Here is a 10,000-nt window from a genome sequence, read left to right as displayed (position 1 = left end):
AGGTTCTGGAACTGTTGGTGGGATTAGGGATTGAACTCAGACTGTTATTGTAATAAGGCTTCTCCTACTTCTTCAGTTTAACCATTTGGGAAAGAAAGTACTTTTTTAAGAGAAACTAGGTAGGTCCTTTATATTTGCCTTCTATAAATTATAGATTTCTGTAAAAATCTCTATCAAAAAAATGAAATCTGCCACTCTAACTGTGCTATCAGGAAGTTTATAATGTTAAAGTATCACTATTTAAGTGATGTTTTTCCATATTTAATTATCAATGAGGGTGAGTATTAAAGTACACATGTTTCATGTTCAGTTATATTATACTATTCTAAATATATTACTATAGAAAGGACAGAAATTAAATCAAGGTTCTGGAACTGTTGGTGGGATTAGGGATTGAACTCAGACTGATATTGCAATAAGGCTTCTCCTACTTCTTCATTTTTAACCATTTTTTGAAAGAAAGTACTTTTATAAGAGAAACTAGGTAGGTCCTTTATATTTGCCTTCTCTAAATTATAGATTTCTGTAAAAATTTCTATAAAAAAAATGAAATTTACCACTCCAACTGTGTTATCAGGAAGTATATAATGTTAAAGTTTCACTTTTTTTGTTTTCTTGCTCTTACTTGTGTTAGCTTTTCCTGTACTTAAGTTTCAAACTAGCTATAAACTGCAAATTGAATCAGTACCTTTACACTTTAAAATTTTGGTAAAGGGGGCACCTGGATTTAACCAGGGACCTCTCGATCTGCAGTCGAATGCTCTACCTCTGAGCTATACCCCCAATTGCGTACAAGATTTTAAAAACATTCACATTGCAGTCTGAAAGTATAGGTGTTTGTACTATATATGTTGTCTTATAGGATAAAAAATTAATATGTATATTTATGGTGATGCTTTGGAGTTTTTAATCTGGGCTTGATTGCAGAGTTCACATAGGTGTAAGCTGTGAGCATGCTCAAAAGGGAACTTTGATCATCTAAAGCTCCAATTTGGTCAGTTATAGTGACATCAAGACATATTGTGACTTTATATTTTGGGAGACCAAACAGAACTAAGAAAATACAAATTCTTAGTAACAAACCTATATAAATTACTTAAAAAAGTAGCTGACAACAGTATATTATTGCTAATAAAATAGGACATTTTGATTTTTGGGCTTGTGGGCTCAGATGTTCAAAATTAATGTTTGATGCATAAATTCGAATGGCCTAGTTGAAAAATCAGTCTGAGATCAACCCCCAATTACAACAACAGTTCCAGAATACTGCAATGTAATTGCTTAATAATTCCTTATTTAATTATCAAAGAGGGTGAGTATTAAAGTACACATGTTTCATGTTCAGTTATATTATTCTATTCTAAATATATTACTATAGAAAGGACAGAAATTAAATTGAGGTTCTGGAACTGTTGGTGGGATTAGGGATTGAACTCATACTGTTATTGTAATAAGGCTTCTCCTACTTCTTCAGTTTAACCATTTGGGAAAGAAAGTAATTTTTTAAGAGAAACTAGGTAGGTCCTTTATATTTGCCTTCTATAAATTATAGATTTCTGTAAAAATCTCTATCAAAAAAATGAAATCTGCCACTCTGACTGTGCTATCACAAAGTTTAGAATGTTAAAGTATCACTATTTAAGTGATGTTTTTCCTTATTTAATTATCAATGAGGGTGAGTATTAAAGTACACATGTTTCATGTTCAGTTATATTATACTATTCTAAATATATTACTATAGAAAGGACAGAAATTAAATCAAGGTTCTGGAACTGTTGGTGGGATTAGGGATTGAACTCAGACTGATATTGCAATAAGGCTTCTCCTACTTCTTCATTTTTAACCATTTTTTGAAAGAAAGTACTTTTATAAGGGAAACTAGGTAGGTCCTTTATATTTGCCTTCTCTAAATTATACATTTCTGTAAAAATTTCTATAAAAAAAATCAAATTTACCACTCTAACTGTGTTATCAGGAAGTATATAATGTTAAATTTTCACTTTTTTTGTTTTCTTGCTCTTACTTGTGTTAGCTTTTCCTGTACTTGAGTTTCAAACTAGCTATAAACTGCAAATTGAATCAGTACCTTTACACTTTAAAATTTTGGTAAAGGGGGCACCCAGATTTGAACCAGGGACCTCTCGATCTGCAGTCGAATGCTCTACCACTGAGCTATACCCCCAATTGCATACAAGATTTTAAAAACATTCACATTGCAGTCTGAAAGTATAGGTGTTTGTACTATATATGTTGTCTTATAGGATAAAAAATTAATATGTATATTTATGGTGATGCTTTGGAGTTATTAATCTGGGCTTGATTGCAGAGTTCACATAGGTGTAAGCTGTGAGCATGCTCAAAAGGGAACTTTGATCATCTAAAGCTCCAATTTGGTCAGTTATAGTGACATCATGACATATTGTGACTATATTTTGGGAGACCAAACAGAACTAAGAAAATACAAATTCTTAGTAACAAACCTATATAAATTATTTCAAAAAGTAGCTGACAACAGTATATTATTGCTAATAAAATAGGACATTTTGATTTTTGGGCTTGTGGGCTCAGATGTTCAAAATTAATGTTTGATGCATAAATTCGAATGGCCTAGTTGCAAAATCAGTCTGAGATTAACCCCCAATTACAACAACAGTTCCAGAATACTGCAATGTAATTGCTTAATAATTCCTTATTTAATTATCAAAGAGGGTGAGTATTAAAGTACACATGTTTCATGTTCAGTTATATTATACTATTCTAAATATATTACTATAGAAAGGACAGAAATTAAATTGAGGTTCTGGAACTGTTGGTGGGATTAGGGATTGAACTCAGACTGTTATTGTAATAAGGCTTCTCCTACTTCTTCAGTTTAACCATTTGGGAAAGAAAGTACTTTTTTAAGAGAAACTAGGTAGGTCCTTTATATTTGCCTTCTATAAATTATAGATTTCTGTAAAAATCTCTATCAAAAAAATGAAATCTGCCACGCTAACTGTGCTATCAGGAAGTTTATAATGTTAAAGTATCACTATTTAAGTGATGTTTTTCCTTATTTAATTATCAATGAGGGTGAGCATTAAAGTACACATGTTTCATGTTCAGTTATATTATACTATTCTAAATATATTACTATAGAAAGGACAGAAATTAAATCAAGGTTCTGGAACTGTTGGTGGGATTAGGGATTGAACTCAGACTGATATTGCAATAAGGCTTCTCCTACTTCTTCATTTTTAACCATTTTTTGAAAGAAAGTACTTTTATAAGAGAAACTAGGTAGGTCCTTTATATTTGCCTTCTCTAAATTATAGATTTCTGTAAAAATTTCTATAAAAAAAATGAAATTTACCACTCCAACTGTGTTATCAGGAAGTATATAATGTTAAATTTTCACTTTTTTTGTTTTCTTGCTCTTACTTGTGTTAGCTTTTCCTGTACTTGAGTTTCAAACTAGCTATAAACTGCAAATTGAATCAGAACCTTTACACTTTAAAATTTTGGTAAAGTGGGCACCCAGATTTGAACCAGGGACCTCTCGATCTGCAGTCGAATGCTCTACCACTGAGCTATACCCCCAATTGCATACAAGATTTTAAAAACATTCACATTGCAGTCTGAAAGTATAGGTGTTTGTACTATATATGTTGTCTTATAGGATAAAAAATTAATATGTATATTTATGGTGATGCTTTGGAGTTATTAATCTGGGCTTGATTGCAGAGTTCACATAGGTGTAAGCTGTGAGCATGCTCAAAAGGGAACTTTGATCATCTAAAGCTCCAATTTGGTCAGTTATAGTGACATCAGGACATATTGTGACTTTATATTTTGGGAGACCAAACAGAACTAAGAAAATACAAATTCTTAGTAACAAACCTATATAAATTGCTTAAAAAAGTAGCTGACAACAGTATATTATTGCTAATAAAATAGTACATTTTGATTTTTGGGCTTGTGGGCTCAGATGTTCAAAATTAATGTTTGATGCATAAATTCGAATGGCCTAGTTGAAAAATCAGTCTGAGATCAACCCCCAATTACAACAACAGTTCCAGAATACTGCAATGTAATTGCTTAATAATTCCTTATTTAATTATCAAAGAGGGTGAGTATTAAAGTACACATGTTTCATGTTCAGTTATATTATTCTATTCTAAATATATTACTATAGAAAGGACAGAAATTAAATTGAGGTTCTGGAACTGTTGGTGGGATTATGGATTGAACTCAGACTGTTATTGTAATAAGGCTTCTACTACTTCTTCAGTTTAACCATTTGGGAAAGAAAGTACTTTTTTAAGAGAAACTAGGTAGGTCCTTTATATTTGCCTTCTATAAATTATAGATTTCTGTAAAAATCTCTATCAAAAAAATGAAATCTGCCACTCTGACTGTGCTATCACGAATTTATAATGTTAAAGTATCACTATTTAAGTGATGTTTTTCCTTATTTAATTATCAATGAGGGTGAGTATTAAAGTACACATGTTTCATGTTCAGTTATATTATACTATTCTAAATATATTACTATAGAAAGGACAGAAATTAAATCAAGGTTCTGGAACTGTTGGTGGGATTAGGGATTGAACTCAGACTGATATTGCAATAAGGCTTCTCCTACTTCTTCATTTTTAACTATTTTTTGAAAGAAAGTACTTTTAAAAGAGAAACTAGGTAGGTCCTTTATATTTGCCTTCTCTAAATTATAGATTTCTGTAAAAATTTCTATAAAAAAAATGAAATTTACCACTCTAACTGTGTTATCAGGAAGTATATAATGTTAAAGTTTAACTTTTTTTGTTTTCTTGCTATTACTTGTGTTAGCTTTTCCTGTACTTGAGTTTCAAACTAGCTATAAACTGCAAATTTACACTTTAAAATTTTGGTAAAGGGGGCACCCGGATTTGAACCAGGGACCTCTCGATCTGCAGTCGAATGCTCTACCACTGAGTTATACCCCCAATTGCGTACAAGATTTTAAAAACATTCACATTGCAGTCTGAAAGTATAGGTGTTTGTACTATATATGTTGTCTTATAGGATAAATAATTAATATGTATATTTATGGTGATGCTTTGGAGTTATTAATCTGGGCTTGATTGCAGAGTTCACATAGGTGTAAGCTGTGAGCATGCTCAAAAGGGAACTTTGATCATCTAAAGCTCCAATTTGGTCAGTTATAGTGACATCATGACATATTGTGACTTTATATTTTGGGAGACCAAACAGAACTAAGAAAATACAAATTCTTAGTAACAAACCTATATAAATTATTTCAAAAAGTAGCTGACAACAGTATATTATTGCTAATAAAATAGGACATTTTGATTTTTGGGCTTGTGGGCTCAGATGTTCAAAATTGAGGTTTGATGCAAAAATTTGAATGGCCTAGTTGCAAAATCAGTCTGAGATCAACCCCCAATTACAACAACAGTTCCAGAATACTGCAATGTAATTGCTTAATAATTCCTTATTTAATTATCAAAGAGGGTGAGTATTAAAGTACACATGTTTCATGTTCAGTTATATTATTCTATTCTAAATATATTACTATAGAAAGGACAGAAATTAAATTGAGGTTCTGGAACTGTTGGTGGGATTAGGGATTGAACTCAGACTGTTATTGTAATAAGGCTTCTCCTACTTCTTCAGTTTAACCATTTGGGAAAGAAAGTACTTTTTTAAGAGAAACTAGGTAGGTCCTTTATATTTGCCTTCTATAAATTATAGATTTCTGTAAAAATCTCTATCAAAAAAATGAAATCTGCCACGCTAACTGTGCTATCAGGAAGTTTATAATGTTAAAGTATCACTATTTAAGTGATGTTTTTCCTTATTTAATTATCAATGAGGGTGAGCATTAAAGTACACATGTTTCATGTTCAGTTATATTATACTATTCTAAATATATTACTATAGAAAGGACAGAAATTAAATCAAGGTTCTGGAACTGTTGGTGGGATTAGGGATTGAACTCAGACTGATATTGCAATAAGGCTTCTCCTACTTCTTCATTTTTAACCATTTTTTGAAAGAAAGTACTTTTATAAGAGAAACTAGGTAGGTCCTTTATATTTGCCTTCTCTAAATTATAGATTTCTGTAAAAATTTCTATAAAAAAAATGAAATTTACCACTCCAACTGTGTTATCAGGAAGTATATAATGTTAAATTTTCACTTTTTTTGTTTTCTTGCTCTTACTTGTGTTAGCTTTTCCTGTACTTGAGTTTCAAACTAGCTATAAACTGCAAATTGAATCAGAACCTTTACACTTTAAAATTTTGGTAAAGTGGGCACCCAGATTTGAACCAGGGACCTCTCGATCTGCAGTCGAATGCTCTACCACTGAGCTATACCCCCAATTGCATACAAGATTTTAAAAACATTCACATTGCAGTCTGAAAGTATAGGTGTTTGTACTATATATGTTGTCTTATAGGATAAAAAATTAATATGTATATTTATGGTGATGCTTTGGAGTTATTAATCTGGGCTTGATTGCAGAGTTCACATAGGTGTAAGCTGTGAGCATGCTCAAAAGGGAACTTTGATCATCTAAAGCTCCAATTTGGTCAGTTATAGTGACATCAGGACATATTGTGACTTTATATTTTGGGAGACCAAACAGAACTAAGAAAATACAAATTCTTAGTAACAAACCTATATAAATTGCTTAAAAAAGTAGCTGACAACAGTATATTATTGCTAATAAAATAGTACATTTTGATTTTTGGGCTTGTGGGCTCAGATGTTCAAAATTAATGTTTGATGCATAAATTCGAATGGCCTAGTTGAAAAATCAGTCTGAGATCAACCCCCAATTACAACAACAGTTCCAGAATACTGCAATGTAATTGCTTAATAATTCCTTATTTAATTATCAAAGAGGGTGAGTATTAAAGTACACATGTTTCATGTTCAGTTATATTATTCTATTCTAAATATATTACTATAGAAAGGACAGAAATTAAATTGAGGTTCTGGAACTGTTGGTGGGATTATGGATTGAACTCAGACTGTTATTGTAATAAGGCTTCTACTACTTCTTCAGTTTAACCATTTGGGAAAGAAAGTACTTTTTTAAGAGAAACTAGGTAGGTCCTTTATATTTGCCTTCTATAAATTATAGATTTCTGTAAAAATCTCTATCAAAAAAATGAAATCTGCCACTCTGACTGTGCTATCACGAATTTATAATGTTAAAGTATCACTATTTAAGTGATGTTTTTCCTTATTTAATTATCAATGAGGGTGAGTATTAAAGTACACATGTTTCATGTTCAGTTATATTATACTATTCTAAATATATTACTATAGAAAGGACAGAAATTAAATCAAGGTTCTGGAACTGTTGGTGGGATTAGGGATTGAACTCAGACTGATATTGCAATAAGGCTTCTCCTACTTCTTCATTTTTAACTATTTTTTGAAAGAAAGTACTTTTAAAAGAGAAACTAGGTAGGTCCTTTATATTTGCCTTCTCTAAATTATAGATTTCTGTAAAAATTTCTATAAAAAAAATGAAATTTACCACTCTAACTGTGTTATCAGGAAGTATATAATGTTAAAGTTTAACTTTTTTTGTTTTCTTGCTATTACTTGTGTTAGCTTTTCCTGTACTTGAGTTTCAAACTAGCTATAAACTGCAAATTTACACTTTAAAATTTTGGTAAAGGGGGCACCCGGATTTGAACCAGGGACCTCTCGATCTGCAGTCGAATGCTCTACCACTGAGTTATACCCCCAATTGCGTACAAGATTTTAAAAACATTCACATTGCAGTCTGAAAGTATAGGTGTTTGTACTATATATGTTGTCTTATAGGATAAATAATTAATATGTATATTTATGGTGATGCTTTGGAGTTATTAATCTGGGCTTGATTGCAGAGTTCACATAGGTGTAAGCTGTGAGCATGCTCAAAAGGGAACTTTGATCATCTAAAGCTCCAATTTGGTCAGTTATAGTGACATCATGACATATTGTGACTTTATATTTTGGGAGACCAAACAGAACTAAGAAAATACAAATTCTTAGTAACAAACCTATATAAATTATTTCAAAAAGTAGCTGACAACAGTATATTATTGCTAATAAAATAGGACATTTTGATTTTTGGGCTTGTGGGCTCAGATGTTCAAAATTGAGGTTTGATGCAAAAATTTGAATGGCCTAGTTGCAAAATCAGTCTGAGATCAACCCCCAATTACAACAACAGTTCCAGAATACTGCAATGTAATTGCTTAATAATTCCTTATTTAATTATCAAAGAGGGTGAGTATTAAAGTACACATGTTTCATGTTCAGTTATATTATTCTATTCTAAATATATTACTATAGAAAGGACAGAAATTAAATTGAGGTTCTGGAACTGTTGGTGGGATTAGGGATTGAACTCAGACTGTTATTGTAATAAGGCTTCTCCTACTTCTTCAGTTTAACCATTTGGGAAAGAAAGTACTTTTTTAAGAGAAACTAGGTAGGGCCTTTATATTTGCCTTCTATAAATTATAGATTTCTGTAAAAATCTCTATAAAAAAAATGAAATCTGCCACTCTAACTGTGCTATCAGGAAGTTTATAATGTTAAAGTATCACTATTTAAGTGATGTTTTTCCTTATTTAATTATCAATGAGGGTGAGTATTAAAGTACACATGTTTCATGTTCAGTTATATTATACTATTCTAAATATATTACTATAGAAAGGACAGAAATTAAATTGAGGTTCTGGAACTGTTGGTGGGATTAGGGATTGAACTCAGACTGTTATTGTAATAAGGCTTCTCCTACTTCTTCAGTTTAACCATTTGGGAAAGAAAGTACTTTTTTAAGAGAAACTAGGTAGGTCCTTTATATTTGCCTTCTATAAATTATAGATTTCTGTAAAAATCTCTATCAAAAAAATGAAATCTGCCACTCTAACTGTGCTATCAGGAAGTTTATAATGTTAAAGTAGCACTATTTAAGTGATGTTTTTCCTTATTTAATTATCAATGAGGGTGAGTATTAAAGTACACATGTTTCATGTTCAGTTATATTATACTATTCTAAATATATTACTATAGAAAGGACAGAAATTAAATTAAGGTTCTGGAACTGTTGGTGGGATTAGGGATTGAACTCAGACTGATATTGCAATAAGGCTTCTCCTACTTCTTCATTTTTAACCATTTTTTGAAAGAAAGTACTTTTATAAGAGAAACTAGGTAGGTCCTTTATATTTGCCTTCTCTAAATTATAGATTTCTGTAAAAATTTCTATAAAAAAAATGAAATTTACCACTCCAACTGTGTTATCAGGAAGTATATAATGTTAAATTTTCACTTTTTTTGTTTTCTTGCTCTTACTTGTGTTAGCTTTTCCTGTACTTGAGTTTCAAACTAGCTATAAACTGCAAATTGAATCAGTACCTTTACACTTTAAAATTTTGGTAAAGGGGGCACCCAGATTTGAACCAGGGACCTCTCGATCTGCAGTTGAATGCTCTACCACTGAGCTATACCCCCAATTGCATACAAGATTTTAAAAACATTCACATTGCAGTCTGAAAGTATAGGTGTTTGTACTATATATGTTGTCTTATAGGATAAAAAATTAATATGTATATTTATGGTGATGCTTTGGAGTTATTAATCTGGGCTTGATTGCAGAGTTAACATAGGTGTAAGCTGTGAGCATGCTCAAAAGGGAACTTTGATCATCTAAAGCTCCAATTTGGTCAGTTATAGTGACATCAGGACATATTGTGACTTTATATTTTGGGAGACCAAACAGAACTAAGAAAATACAAATTCTTAGTAACAAACCTATATAAATTACTTAAAAAAGTAGCTGACAACAGTATATTATTGCTAATAAAATAGGACATTTTGATTTTTGGGCTTGTGGGCTCAGATGTTCAAAATTAATGTTTGATGCATAAATTCGAATGGCCTAGTTGCAAAATCAGTCTGAGATCAACCCCCAATTACAACAACAGTTCCAGAATACTGCAAT

The 10,000-nt window shown here is 31.3% G+C and overlaps 7 non-coding genes across 7 annotated transcripts; all 7 read right to left on the bottom strand.

Moving 5' to 3' along the window:
- Positions 1-712: 712 nt before the first annotated feature.
- On the bottom strand, positions 713-783 carry TRNAC-GCA (transfer RNA cysteine (anticodon GCA)). Its single transcript has one exon. It is a non-coding gene; the product is annotated as a tRNA-Cys (tRNA).
- A 1,327-nt stretch (positions 784-2,110) lies between these two features.
- Positions 2,111-2,182, bottom strand: TRNAC-GCA (transfer RNA cysteine (anticodon GCA)). Its single transcript has one exon. It is a non-coding gene; the product is annotated as a tRNA-Cys (tRNA).
- Positions 2,183-3,507: 1,325 nt separating this feature from the next.
- Positions 3,508-3,579, bottom strand: TRNAC-GCA (transfer RNA cysteine (anticodon GCA)). Its single transcript has one exon. It is a non-coding gene; the product is annotated as a tRNA-Cys (tRNA).
- Positions 3,580-4,892: 1,313 nt separating this feature from the next.
- On the bottom strand, positions 4,893-4,964 carry TRNAC-GCA (transfer RNA cysteine (anticodon GCA)). Its single transcript has one exon. It is a non-coding gene; the product is annotated as a tRNA-Cys (tRNA).
- A 1,327-nt stretch (positions 4,965-6,291) lies between these two features.
- TRNAC-GCA (transfer RNA cysteine (anticodon GCA)) lies at positions 6,292-6,363 on the bottom strand. Its single transcript has one exon. It is a non-coding gene; the product is annotated as a tRNA-Cys (tRNA).
- A 1,313-nt stretch (positions 6,364-7,676) lies between these two features.
- On the bottom strand, positions 7,677-7,748 carry TRNAC-GCA (transfer RNA cysteine (anticodon GCA)). The gene has a single exon. It is a non-coding gene; the product is annotated as a tRNA-Cys (tRNA).
- A 1,690-nt stretch (positions 7,749-9,438) lies between these two features.
- On the bottom strand, positions 9,439-9,510 carry TRNAC-GCA (transfer RNA cysteine (anticodon GCA)). Its single transcript has one exon. It is a non-coding gene; the product is annotated as a tRNA-Cys (tRNA).
- Between the last annotated feature and the right edge of the window lie 490 nt (positions 9,511-10,000).

Source organism: Taudactylus pleione, unplaced genomic scaffold (assembly GCF_031769625.1).
Source record: "Taudactylus pleione unplaced genomic scaffold, aTauple2 ptg000021l, whole genome shotgun sequence".
In the NCBI taxonomy this organism is placed as follows: domain Eukaryota; kingdom Metazoa; phylum Chordata; class Amphibia; order Anura; family Myobatrachidae; genus Taudactylus; species Taudactylus pleione.
The sequence above is the reverse complement of the archived record's forward strand: the minus strand, read 5'-3'. Positions and strand labels throughout refer to the sequence as shown.